Raw genomic sequence first — 15,369 nt, 5'->3', positions numbered from 1 at the left:
GCACTAATATTATTGGTGTAGAAGTTAGCATGCGCGAGAAACAGAAATTGGAGCATCGATTATACAAAATATCGTTCTTAATACGGAAAATTACACGCATAACATCCCGCAGAAAGTGATGTTTTGCGGGAATTTGAACGCTTAACGTCGCGCCAAGAGTAAACTCCCTTGAAACTGTATCGGATGCCCTTAAACACCTGCGGAAAACAGAGAAAGAACTTATATGTGAGTAATTTGTACATAACCAAGTACATAAAATGTGTAGTTAGCTAAGAAATAACTACATAAAACCAAAGTAGAACATTATGCAATCTACAAATTACTTTACAGTAAAGAAAGTATTAATTCTTACAGCAATGTATTACAAGATCTGCATTCTAAAGTGCCTTCAAAGTGAAAACAAATGTCATTTCCAGTTGTCGAACTATCTTTTATTTTAATAATATAATTTAAATAAACAAACCAAAATAAAAATAGACAACCTTGTCAGTGGTACGTTGTCTATTAACAGATATCGAGTGTATAATGTCCTATTATCAAATGTTCCTGTTACTTCACAACTTGGTGATGATGGGAACTATTTGACTTTTTTCTTCATTTCTTCATAACGTCAATATTGTGTGATGCATGTAAATAACATTTTACTTTTTACATTACTCTGTGTTATCCTTTAAAACAGTTTTAGTTTGTATTGTGATGTTTGGAGGATGAGGTATTTACGATACCATTAATTTTATCATTGTTATCACGTACTATGAAAAAATAAAGGCAACAGTAGTATACCGATGTTCAATAGTCATAAATCGATTAAGCAAAAACGAATCCGCGTAACAAACCATAACCGAGGGAAACACATCACCTAAAAGAAGAAAACAACACCAGAAATACTAAACTGCTACAAAAACAAACGTCATTATACATAGAAACGGACTATTTGATAACAACTGCCATATTCCTGACTTTATACAGGACATGTTAAAAAAGAATGGTGGATTGAACCTGGTTTATGGCTAGCCAAACCTCCCGCTTATATGACAATGTTATAATAATGCTAAAATGACAACATCACAGAACAGGAATACAGTACAAATAAATACAAGAACACTCAGGACAGAGACATACATAAATCAGTAATGTACTATTACATTACAACATGTAAATCACAGAATAACAACAGACAAATAATTCACGACAGTTCACCAGTACACCACAATCGACTAAACTGTATCAATGCCAAAGAAAGTGACGTCACAGGGAAATTTCTAAAAATAAAATATAAAATTGTGATTTAGTTTTTAATGGAGTTATGTTATGTATTTTCTAACCATTACACGCATATTAATATATATTGTGTTAGTAATGGTGTAACTGTTTGTATTTTCTTACCATGTCAGTTTTTCTTTTAAATCAAAACTGTGTAAAAAGAAAAAAGAAATGCTCTGCATATAGCTGCTTTAAACTTAAAATCATATAAATGAACTAGCTGATTAATTATTACATCATTAAGAAAATAAAAAAAGAATACAAACCACAAACGATAAGACATAACACAATATCCAACCAGACTTAAATGTTGGATGTATAAATACCTAGACACATCTAATAGCCATGCGAATTCAAACTCTAAAAAACAGTCATATTCGGGAATAGGTCACGTTTGGTAATAAGCAGACAAAACTATGTAGATGGCAAACCACTATCTAAGACGTGGTAAACATGTCGTTAGTTAGTTTAGACATGTTAGACAGAGACACATCGTTTAGATCGAACTATTTCGTGATGGTGTCCATAAAATTTACGGAGTGTCATTTTTAATCTGTGCTCCTAATAACTCTGTTGGAGCAGTTTCTGCGAAAGGAGCACACTCCTGTATATGCAGTCCGTATAGTGTGAACATGTACGAGCATATCGTATCCACTGAAATGTGTAAGCACAATTCGACGGGGTAGAGGGTAAGTTACTGCTGATAAATGGGAAATAGATAATTAGGAAGTTTAAATCGTCCCGTTTGTCATATATTTTAGTGTGAAGTCGTCCATCTGTGTCAATATTGAGGAAAAGATCAAGGTATTGAAGTAGTCCTTCTAGTATCAGTAGTATCCCTAATTTCAAGTTCACTAGGATCTATCATATTTAAGTATTGACTGAATTGTGGGTTATTCAGTGGTAGCACATCATCAATCTGAAAGTAAAATTAAAGAATTTCGCAAGGTGCTTTTTCTTTTTGTCTTTTATAGGGTTGTCAATGAATTCTGCTTCATACGAGTACAAAAACGAATTGGCCGGTAGGAGTGCATAATTAGTACCTATTGAAATACAGACTGTCTGTTGATAGTTATTTGTTGAAATATCAATCCTCCAATCTCAACAAATATATTGTCCAGCGTTTTGATATTATCATCTTCAGCATATATTTTAATAGAATCAGTGTGGCTCGTCACAAAATACGAATTATTATAACCAAACATAAGAAATTTATATCTACGATTCCCATTTGATAGAAAAAGCTTTGTTTAATGAGATTGTGAAGTCGATCTTTCAATTGAGCATGAATTATACTATCAAATATGAACTAAATGCTGAAGAACTCTTTTAAAACAGTAAATAATGTCTTTAAGGCACAAATCAATTACGCAGTTTAGAAATTTATGATCTCAATAAATGACAAAAGAGGTAATCTGGAAGTTCTATATGATATTTCCAAACAGCCTCCAAACAGAGAACAATAATTGCAGATCAATTGTTAACTTGATACATTTAAATTTTATACCAAACTTTACAATAAACTGCATCAAACAAAGCAACCTACTCCACCTCCCAGTTGGTACAAACAATAAGGAGAAGGAATTGCTGATGATGTAAAGCTGCCAATACTAACAGCTCTTTCATCAGCTCCTTTATAAAACAAAGTTATACCATCTGTTCAAATGCATCTGTACGGATAACTCAATTTATGTATTAATATGTGACACCTGTCATGACCTGTGGCGTTCAGTATGTGGGAGAAACGATAGACAAATGTTATATTCGGCTTATTAACCATCGAACGTGGTACAAAACCAACAAAACATATCCTCTCACAAGACATATTCGCTAAAAAAAAAATCCTTTTGATTATGTTACTTTCGAAATCATAGAAGTGAACACTGAGTTGGACACCACGACGAGAAGGAGAAAAGAAAACTTTTGGATCTACCAGCCCCTTACTTTAGAATCGGATGAGCAAGAATCAAATAGCCTTCGTCGGTGTCAATAATGTTAACAATACTGATTGTAGGTGTTAAAAAGATCATTAAATTGTGTTGACAAATATTTCGGCTTTACAAATAGCCTTCGTCGGTGTCAATAATTTTAACAATACTGAAATTATTTATTGTTTGGACAATTGCCATATGTAGGAATGAGAGAATTAAAAAAAGATACAATCGAACTTTTGATACTCATTGTTATGATATACCATGTGTATGCATGTTCAAAATTATTTCGTGCTCTTTCAGGCATAACTAATTTCGCCAGCAGTATACATGGCACTGTGAATACCGTAAAATTGTAATATTAAATGTGTGTCCATAGAACTTATATGTTCGATATAAAACAAACAGCAATGACCAGGGAACAGTTTTACTTTACAAAAGTTGAATCAGAAGATAAGGATAACAAATTCTTCATTTAGTTACTACTATCATATCAGTAAACACTCTATCGATTACAGTTTTAGTTTTTACTTCCAAATATTTCAATGCCACTTTGTTTCTGAAAACACCATCAGGAACGATAGTTAGATTGTTGTTCGTAATCTTCCTGCTTAAAATAAAATAGACCAGTTTTTTTTTTCTTCAATTTAATGTCTGAGATTTCGAAAACTTACAGAAAACAGAAGTACTAGTAGGAGAGAACTTCTTCGATATGCAAGAACATATAACGTGTCGAAAGTTAAGGAAGAACTACTTAAACCAACGAACAAAATTCCACGATCTAAAAATAATTTTACAGCATCTAACGCATTTATTCTAACAGCAATGTATTACCAGATCTTCATTACATTTGTACAAGGTCCCATTGAAGTAAAACAATGTATGTACCAAATGTATAACAAAGTTTGAATGAACAAACCAAAATCAAGATAATCAACCATGTCACTTGTTGGTTGGCTGTCGCATAACAGATTTTGATTGTCTTATGTTGACAAACAAACAAAAAATGTAATATCCCTATCAATGATATAAGAGCTTATCCAGAGGTAATATCTAGTTTACCAACAGACTTCGAATAGAGAAAAATATAAAGGTACCTCAGTATGTCATTTAGATAGTTAGAATCGAAATTTTGTCCAAATTTTGTTTCTTGACTAAATATCAAATGTTTTTCAAAACATAATGGATGTAATATTTAAGCAATCAGAATATATCAGTCGTCCAGACCTGCCTTAATTCTCTTTCAAGCGATTTAGATATTACGCCAACCTAAAAATAATGATTATGAAACTATAATTCACTTTAGATGATTTTAATATAACTATTCAACCTTGACTTTGTAGTAATTTGGACAAGACAATAGAGTCAAGTTTCCATTTTCATTGATATTCTTTCTCTTTATACAAACATATCTAAGTTTAACAAGTTTCTTCTTAAGTTGTATATCTTTGGTATCATTAACCACAGTGTGTATTGCAAACTTATGTAAAACTTATTTTTTTAAAACCCTGATAATGTTACTGCTGTGAAAAGGATTTGTAACATTTCGTGTTCTGTTTCACATAATGGACTCTCATACAATCGAGAGGTTTAGCTAGCTATAAAATCAGGTTTAATCCATAATTTTCTACATAAGAAAATGCCTGTACCAAGTCAGAAGAATGACAATTGTTTTCCATTCGTTTGATGAGTTTGAGCTTTTGATTGTTCCATTTGATAAGGGACTTTCCGATTTGAATTGTCCTTGGAGTTCCGTATTTTTGTTTATTTTACTTTTCACATCAAAGAAAGATTCTTTTATTTCATTTGCTTATTTCAAAACAAATATGATCAGTATCAATTATGTTAATATGAACCATGTCTTATTGTATTCGCTTTTTCTATACAACATATTCCTATTTGAATTTCTTTATATCTTGTTTTCATGTTATTCCGTCTTTTATTGACTATTTCATTTGTATCTTAGTGCAGTAGATCAACCATGTACAAGAGCTTTGGACATTGGACCCCTTTGGTCTTTATTATCTTCCTACGTTATATGATAGGTCTGTATCTAGTATCTATCATTTAACACCGAATAGCAGGGTTACAGTGAAACAACCTTCTCTATTGGCGATCGGAATGGAATCTAAACACTTTCTAACAATCTGATGGTGTACCTACAGTTTCTTTTTGTTTACTTACCTACCCTTGAAACTAGTATTCCTACTTTTTACAGATTGACATTTTGGTTTTTTCTTCTACTTAAAACTAAGTTTAAATAGATGAACCAGAACTGGACACTTTGTTTGAATGGATCAAAGCTATTCGAACATGCATTCAGAAGCCCACGCAGAAACTACGATGTACTATGAGCACACGGGTATTTAACCCATTCATGAACCTGGAGGTTTCAATCAGATGTGGATTCTCAGAAATTCTAAAGATCTACTGCTAAATCTTATATCACAATCTTTGCAATTGTGTAGCAACATTAAGACTTTTGATTTGTCTACGCTTTATACTACTGCTCCCAATAATCAATTGAAGGATTGACTTCGCCAACTAATTAATCAGAGCTTTTTTATAAACATAGGAATCGTCAATATAAATTTCTTGTTTTGAGTAATGATAACTTTCATTTTTTGAAGACTTACACTGGTTCTTTCAGAAAATACACCGAAGATGATATAACAAGATGCTGGACTTTTTGATCGAGTTTGAAGGATTGATTTTTCAAAAAACAGTCAGTATTTAGATGGGGACTTATTTGGAACTCGGACTGACCGATTTGCTTTTGTACTCGGATGAATTAATTCAGAACTTTCTAAAAGACAAACAGACATTCTTTAATTTTACTTTCATATATATTGATTGCCCATTACTGAATAACCCACATTTCAATCAGTATTTGCATCTCATATATTACAATGAACTTGAAATTAAGGATACTACTGATACTAGAAGGACTGCTTCATACCTTGATCTTCTCCCCAATATTGACACAGATGGACGACTTCACACTTAAACTCATATCAAACGGTATGATTTCAATTTCCCAACTATCAATTTCCAATTTCTCAGCAGTATCATACCCTTTTCCCATCGTACGGTGTTTATATATCTCAATTGATACAGTATGCTCGTGCATGTTCACACTATACGGACTTCATATACAGGAATGTGCTCCTTACGCAGAAATTGATCCAACAGAGTTATGAGGAGCAACGATTAAAGATGACAATTCGTAAATGTTATGGACACCATCACGACCTGGTTGATCTACGATGTGTCTATGTCTAAACTAACTAACGACATTTTTATCACGTCTTGGATTTTAGTTTACCATCTACGTCGTCTTGTCTGCTTAGTCCCGAACGTGACCTATTCCCGATTGTGACTGTTTTGCCGAGTGTGAATTTAAATTGATATACGTGTCTCGGTATTTATACATCCAACATTCATGTTTTAGTTATGATGTTTCTTTTGTAAGTCATGTTTGGTATTGTGTGTTTGTCTGATAATTTGTGTTTTGAATTCTGTATTTTCGGAACATTTAACATATGTCTTATTTGTCAGTTTAGTCGAGTTATTCATGGTTCGTCTAAAGTCTTTTGTTGATGTTGTTTGTTTTCAAGTGTGTTTACTGTTTGGTCTTACATGATCTTGCCTCATATTACAGTTATTTTATTTTCATTTTCAATATGTAAGTTAAGATAAAACTCAGCTATTTCATTTATGTGATTTTAAGCTTAAAGCAACTTTATGCACTGGATTGTTTTGTTTATACACAGTTTTGATTTAGAAAGAGAAACCGACATGGTTAGAAAATACAAATAATAACACCATTACAAACACAATTCCATTGAACTATTTTTGTCATTGTTAGATAATACATAACTTTACACCCATACAAACTCTATCCCAATGTTATATTCTTGTACATGTCTATAACAAAAATTAATTTTATTTTTAGAAATATACCTGTGGTAATATAAACACCACAACAAATTTTGGGGCGTTGATCCATTCATTTGACGTGTAGTTAATACTTTGTCTGTAGTGTCCTGGTGTGGTGTCGTAAATTCATGGAAGGTGGCCGTTGTTAATTTGTGGTTTATATGTTGTAATGTACTATTATGTTATCATTTTTTTTTAATTCTCTGTCCTGAGTGTTCTTGCGGGTTTTTTTTTGTACTGTATTTTTGTCACGTAGTGTTCTCATATAAGGGGAGGTTAGGCTAGCCATAAAACAAGGTATGTTGGGGTTTTTTGTTGTTTTTTTTTGCAGTTCAGTATTTCTGTCGTTCCGTTGTTTTCCTCTTCTAGTTGACGTTTTTCCCTCGGTTTTATTTTGTAACCAGAAATGTTTTCGCGTAATCGATTTATGACTATTGAACAGCGGTAAACTACTGTTGCCTTTATTTAACGTAGATTCAATATCTTCCTTCGAAAAGGAATAATTTAAATTGTGAAAACATCAGTCTGATTAAAAAAACAATGTTCTGCACGATCCTTTTTAGGACAAAATATTCTTTCAACAGCCAATGAGAATACATACGGGAACGAACTGTGCCCTTTTTTTCGTTATTCCCATAAGTCGTATGCCATACAGAATAGTAAAAGAAACTTCCGTTGCTTTTTAACTGCCGGTCCTGCTATACAGACGATGTCCTCTCACTTAATAATTCACAGTTTGGTGACTATGTAAAAACTTCTATCTGCTCGATTTTAAAATCAATTATACTATAGAAATTCATCTTGACTAAAATTTAGAAATAAAAAGGATTGTTGATAATAAAACTTTAAAACAAGGTACAGGATTTCAGTTTTAAACTGTGATGTTTCCATTTCTATGTAGCAACATTTCTGCAGCGTGTCATATATAGTGTATCTCTGTTGAAACGATATTCAAGAGATTGCGTTAATGTAAGAATTTTTGAATACAGATTTACAACTTTCGAGAAAGGTCAATAGAAGTAAAGTTGAAGTTTTCTTTTCGAAAGTTTTATGGATGTCATTATGAGTTGGTTAATTCAATGTTATGAAATGTCTATGTCACATATAACTACCGATATTCTTCAGTTGTCGGAGCCACAATCGTGTCCTCAAACTAAATAAAAAGAAGTGATACGCGTGCCAATGAGACAACTATCCATCCAAGTCACAATGTGTAAAAAGTAAACAATTATAGGTCAAAGTACGGCCTTCAACACGGATCCGTGGCTCATACCGAACATCAAGCTATACAGGGCCCACATTGACTAGACTAAGTATAAAAACAATTTAAACAGGAAAACCAACAGTGTAATCTATATCAAACACGAAAGACGAGACACACTCACGAACTACACCAACAAATGAGAAACACTTATGAACCATATCAACAAATGACAACCACTGAACAACAGGCTCCTGACTTAGGACACTGGAATGTCACATAATCTAACACTAGTAAGACTTAGCATTGTCTATTACCATGGGCAACATGACCGGTTCAACATATGGACCATACACTGCCTAGCTGTCCGGAGCAACTACAATCTCCCTCCAAAGTGGGGTTCATGTCGGCCAGTTACATCATTTATATGTATTGTTTTGTAGACAGTTGTCGATATATAATAACAATATAAATACAAAAATCAAAAGATAAAAGCATACGCTTGTATAAACCCTAACAGAGAGAGACATTGTGCATAATAATAGTCAAAAGACAAAAATTACAATCATTTGTCGCGCTTCTCAACTGTTTTTGATATTTTATTTTTATTTGACATCATAAACACTACTTATCTAAAATATTACAATGGGGTACAAAGGATACAGGAACAGCAAACAGTAGTCTGTGTTATGCAATTTTGAACAATCATTTAAACATCAAAGTTACCAGAAGATGATTATATTGTTTGGAATGACATATGAAAGATAATCCAATCTATAACTGAAATAGTGTGCTATTTATCATGCCCATGTTGATAGAGCAAACGATTGTTAATAAGTGTTTTTCGAGAAATTACGAGTCTTGAACATGGATACTAGTGACCCTAAACAAAAATCAACAGCTGATATAGAAAGACAAATCCTACAGTTTCCAACATATTTACAACAAAAAGAATGCAATATCTTTTATTGAAAAAAACTGATAAACTCATTGAATTAGAAAATCATGATCCGCTCGTATTGTGTAAAATTATTTATTAATTTGACTTATAGAACTTATATGTTCGGTATAAAACAAATATCAAATACCAGGGTAAAGGTTTGCAGTGCCAAAATTGAATCAAAAGATTAGAATAACACATTCTTCGTTAGATGAATACAGTCATTTCAGCAAACATACTAACATGATTACAGTTATGTTTTACTTACAAATATGTCAATGCCACATTGTTCCTGAAAACATCAGCGGGTACGCTGGTTAGATTGTTGTTCGCCAAATTCCTACATTAAATAAAACAAATATGTTTTTTTTTCAATAAATGACTTAGATTTCGAAAACTTACAGAAGATCGAAGAAGTACTTATATGAGAGTAATTCGTATATATACAAGTACATATAACGTGTCGATAGTTATGGAAGAACTACATAAACCAACGAACAAAAATAGGCAATCTAAAAATAATTTTACAGCAACTAACGCATTAATTCTAACAGCAATGTATTACCAGATCTTCATTTCAAAGTCCTTTTAGCGTGAAACTATGTATGAACCTGTTATATAACGAAGGAGATGGTTGTCTCATAACAGATTTTTATTTTCTTATGTCCACTTATAATGTACTTGTTATTTGACAAATTGGTGCATGTTTCAGTTATATGTTTCAGCTATATTTCCTTTTTATTCAATTTATATATAACTTTTAATTTGTTTGATGCATGATCACGACATTTAAAAAAAAAATGTTTGTTCTCTTTCCGATTAGTTTCCGATATTTAGGATGTTTAGTCGCTCTGCTAATTCGTGTATACCACATTCTTTTTTAAATCTTAATTATCAAGTACTACGTTAACATGGTTAATATTAAATTTTAAAATGCTGAAGAATATCTTACAACAGTTCATCATATTTTATGTGACTGTTATACAAGTGAGAGGAGTGGCTAGCTTTAAAACCATGTTTCTACATAAGAAAATGCCTGTACCAAGTCAGGAATATGACAGTTGGTGTCCATTCGTTTGATGTGTTTGAGGTTTTGATTTTGCCATTTTATTAGGGAATTTCCGTTTTTAATTTTCCTAAGAGTTCAGTATTTTTTGTATGTTCCTTTTTATATAACACGGCATAGTAATGTAATATCCCTATTAATGATATAAGAGCTATTCCGGAGGTAATAGATATATATGTTGCAACTGGTTTTAAATAGAGAAAATAGGAAGGCATCTCGGTATGTCATTTAGATAATTAGAATATAATTTGTGTCCAAATTGGGAATATTTCTTGTCCACATATCAATTGTTTTATAAAACATAATGTATGCAACATTCAAGTAATTAGGATATATCAGTCGTCCAGACCTTCCTGCGATTTAAATAAACTTTTAACTGTATATTTCCACCTCTTATTCTCAACTAAAAATACTTTTCATGAACATATATTTTACTTTTGATGATTTTAATATAACTATTAGACATTGACTTTGTAGTACTTTGGGCAAGACAGAAGAGACACGTTTCCATATTTATTCATATTCTTATTCAGTACACAATTATATCTGTGTGCAAATTTATTATAATTGTTGTTGGACGTTCGTTCTAAGTTTGAACAAGTTCTTCTTTAATTGTATATAAATAAATGGACGATACTGTTATTTTATTTGTTTATTTAAATACAACTACGATCAGTATTAAGTATGTTATGAACAATTTCTAACTTATTGTATTTACTTTGTCTACACATCATACTCTTATTTACATTTCGTTATATCTTGTCTCGTGTTATTTCGCCTTTTGTTGACTATTTTATTGTGTGGAACTATATTGAGGACTAACGAGTTCTATGATATTTTCCTAAATTGTTCCGTTTATTGTTACATTTTAAAGTATTTTTAACATATTATCATATTGAAAAATCAGGGAAATCTATTGCGTCGTATTGCAGTAGATCAATAATTTACACGACTTTTGAACATTGGACCCCTTTAGTTCTCATGTCATATTATAGTTCTGCATCTATTATATAACAGTTTCCGGGACAAGTTTGCAGTTCCGCTGAGTGCAAAAGTTGTCACCTTAATTATATTTCCTCTGAGGAAATTAGGGGCTTCAAATTTTCCTTTGAGGAAATACTTTTTCCTGTAAGGAAATTTGCAGCTTCAAATTTTCCTTTAAGGACATATTTTTTCCTGTGAGGAAATTTTGTCAACTACAATTTCCTTTGAGGAAATGTTTTACAACCACTTTTCCTTGAGGGAAAATTCAAGACTACAAATTTCCTATAAGGAAAACATTGTTCTCCAAATTTCCTCTAAGGAAATTGCTGTACATTAAATTTCCCCAAAGGAAATGTTTTCCCCTATATTACTCATTGAAAATTTCTCACTATACAAACAATTTGAACATAATTTTTACAGGACTAAATAGAAGATACACATGATATTTAAAACTTTAAAAAATGTTTGACTCAAAATTATCATGACATAGAAAAACAATATAGTCTGACTGTTTAGGTCTAGGTATTGTTATACTTTATATATATGACTTTAACCTTGATTTATAAAATATTTGTAGCAAAGTATTATGTTTTCTTTGTTATTGTTTGTAAAACCATTTGTGGTGTTCTTAAGAATGCTTTCACATTTGCAGATTATATAATAAAATAAACACTTTTCTTGTTAATTTAAATTTTCTTCTGTTTCAGCTGCTGTGTACAGTTATTCAATCCACTACATAAGATTTCAGTGCATAAATTATTTCATTCATCATGTTCATTAAACATTTTCCTTCAATTCATAGAAAAAAAATTTTTGCAATTTTTTCTTCAAAGATCTTCTTCGGTATAGTTGAGGAAGCGATGTAAATGAGTGGATAAAACTTGTGTTCCTTTCAACAACAAAATACGTATTTTTTCTACATTTCTCCCTTCTTTCCACGATCTATGATAGCACTTCGTTCTGTTTATAGCCATTATCATTTGATTATGATGAACTTTCCTATTTCTTTTTTTGCAGGAAAGCACACATTCCATTTCACATTTATCCAATTGGCTCACCATGTAGATACATATCAACTTTTAGTTTCATCTTCAGTATTGACCTATTGATCATGAAAACCATGATGTCTGACCTATAAATACACAAAATAAATAAATAAAATGTTATCAATGGAGATAGAAACAGCAATAAAAAAGCTTATTTTGCCATGTTTATGAACATTTTAAGAATATTTCCTTTTTTATTTGTGAGTTCTCTTAATTAAGTGCTTTTTGTCTATGGTTTTTATATTAGTTGATTTTGTGCATTTTATCAGTCTTTTCAGTTGAGGCGATTGCAACTGTTATTTTACAGTATGTTCTTTTTAACTTCTTTATATGTTGAGCTGTTAAACCAGTCCAAAGTTAGAGTAGGGTTGAATGCTCAAAAACCTGGTTATTTATTACATGTATTAGTTGTTATTGATTTTTAACTAGCTGTCAGTAATTGTGAGTACTAACAGATCTTTGTGTATTTTCGATTAAGAGAAATGTATAAATTTCCTGCTTAGTCAGGTCAGTGTTTTTGTTTTTGCAGGAAATTTATGTCATTTGTTGTCTGGTGAAGATTTGTCTAATTGGCAATCATGCCACATTTTCTTATTTTTTTATAACCTTGCCATATTCTTATTGTGCCTGTCCCAAGTTCCGAGCCTGTAGTTTAGTCTTACACTAAAATTTAGTGGTTGTTGTTATTTCATATCTGCCATATTTATTTTTTGTACTTTGTTTTGTTATAAACTAGGCAATTAGTTTTACAGTTTAGATTGTTTAAATTTTTCATCTGAGGGCCTTTTATCATGTTTATAGCTGACTACCTTGACTATAGGGTATGTATTTTGTCATTATTGGAGGCTGTCACTGGCCTATAATTGTTTCTTAGAGACATGATCAAAAGTTTTCATATCTAATATACCACATCTTTTTATTTTTATATTATAATCATCTTTCAAGAGCAGTAACTTTTATTGTAGTGGCCTTACCATTTAAGTTTAGTTGACTTCTGAAAATTTTAAATTGCCTATCATTTCTGCTGTTTATAATTTCTCTGTATCTTCTTTAGTTCTTGTCCTACACATAAAAAGAGTAAAACATATTATTCAATGACATATTGCATCAATAATTATTTTGCTGTTTAATGTATATTAATGGGTGTTTAATAAAAAGCTGTACCATGAGTGACTTATAAGCTTGTTGCCTTTTTAGCTGGTCTTTAGCTTTAAATAAATTTTAATGATCAGCTTGAAAAACTGTGAGCACTGCGCAAATATTGGATGGAGAGTTGTCTCATTGGCACTCATACCACATCTTCCTATATCTTGTTACATAACTGTAGAACGGTAAAAGTGACACTACCAAAATTTGAAGTTGATCTGATTTAGTGGTAAAAAGTATTATGTTAAAGTTTGATAAAATTAAGTTGAGGCAAACTTAAGCTAGAGGACGGAAACTAAATTCATCAATGTTTCAATTTGTAAAGGACATAACTCTAGAACAGTAAAAGTGACACCACCAAAATTCAAACTTGATCTGTACTTTGTGGTAATAAGCATTGTGTGCAAGTGTCATAACATTTGGCTGAGACAAACCAAAATTAGAACGGGAAACCAAAAATTCAGCAATTTTTCCAATTGTAAAGGGGCATAACTCTAGAACAGTAACACTGACACCACCACCATTCACACTTTATCTGAGTATTGTGGTAATAAGCTTTGGTAAAAGTTTTAAAACATTTGAACAAAAACCAACTTTGGGACAGACAGACAGACGGTCAAGTGTTAAACTTAATGCCCCCTCCACTATGGGTCATAAAAATGAAAAGCGAGTTTATGTCAATATGTAAAACAATTCACCAAAGTTTCATAAAAATTGGTGAAAGCGTTCTTGAATTACTATCCAAAGACTAGTTTTCAATCCGAATTTTATAAAAAATTGAAAGGGAAATTATCATGATTATGTTAATATATAAAAACAATTCACCAAGTTTCATGAAAATTGCATTATTGAGTAATAGTCACAATAGTGAAATCCCCCCTTTTTATGATTAAATCCTTGACTTGAAATTTTAAATCTAAAATCTTTAAAAATGGAAAAGGAGCTTATATTAATAGATAATTCACCAAAGTATTATCAACATTGTATGATTAACAATGATTAATGTATTTTAATCACATTGATAAAATTCCAAGACTATCGAAGACACTATATCATGTATCACTGAACTAGTAACATATTTGTTTAGGGGCAAACTGAAGGACTTCTCCGGGTTCGGGAGTTTCTTGCTGCATTGACGACCCATTGGTGGCCTTCGGCTGTTGTCTGCTCTATGGTCGAGTTGTTGTCTCTTTGACACATTCCCCATTTCCATTCTCAATTTTATAATATGGTTTGCTTGATTTAAAAATTTCAGATATGTTTTTTGTCTATTCTCTCTTATTATTTAACATTACAAAGATAAGACAATGATAAACTGATAAATTAAAATGTCAAGGCAAAACACAAGATGCAGAAAAAAACAAAACAACACTTAGACTGTGCTCAGTCAGTCAGTGAAAGTTAACAGATCCTGATCCACTACATCAATTCTTAATTACCTAAAATTCATAGAGTACTAAACATAATTTTTAAATACTTGATTTAAATTTTGTCATATATCATGTATAGCAGAGACACCTCTTATTATTCTTAAATTACAATTATATAAATTCATCTGGCATCTTTGTGCATTTCTAAAAATTGGCAATACATGTATTAATAAATGCATGCAATAATTTCTAAAATCTTCAGTATATAAACTTTTTTGCACCGCATTTTTGCGCCTGTCCCACGTCAGGACCCTATGGCCTTTGTTAGTCTTGTAATGTATGATTTTTAATTTTAGTTTCTTTTATATATTTCAGAGTTTAGTATGACGTCCATTATCATTGAACGAGTATACATTTTTTTAGGGGCCAGCTGAAGCACGCCTCCATGTGCGCGATTTTCTTGCCGCAGTGAAGACCCATGGG

The sequence above is a fragment of the Mytilus edulis genome, chromosome 6, assembly GCF_963676685.1.
Source record: "Mytilus edulis chromosome 6, xbMytEdul2.2, whole genome shotgun sequence".
Lineage (NCBI taxonomy): Eukaryota > Metazoa > Mollusca > Bivalvia > Mytilida > Mytilidae > Mytilus > Mytilus edulis.
The sequence above is the reverse complement of the archived record's forward strand: the minus strand, read 5'-3'. Positions refer to the sequence as shown.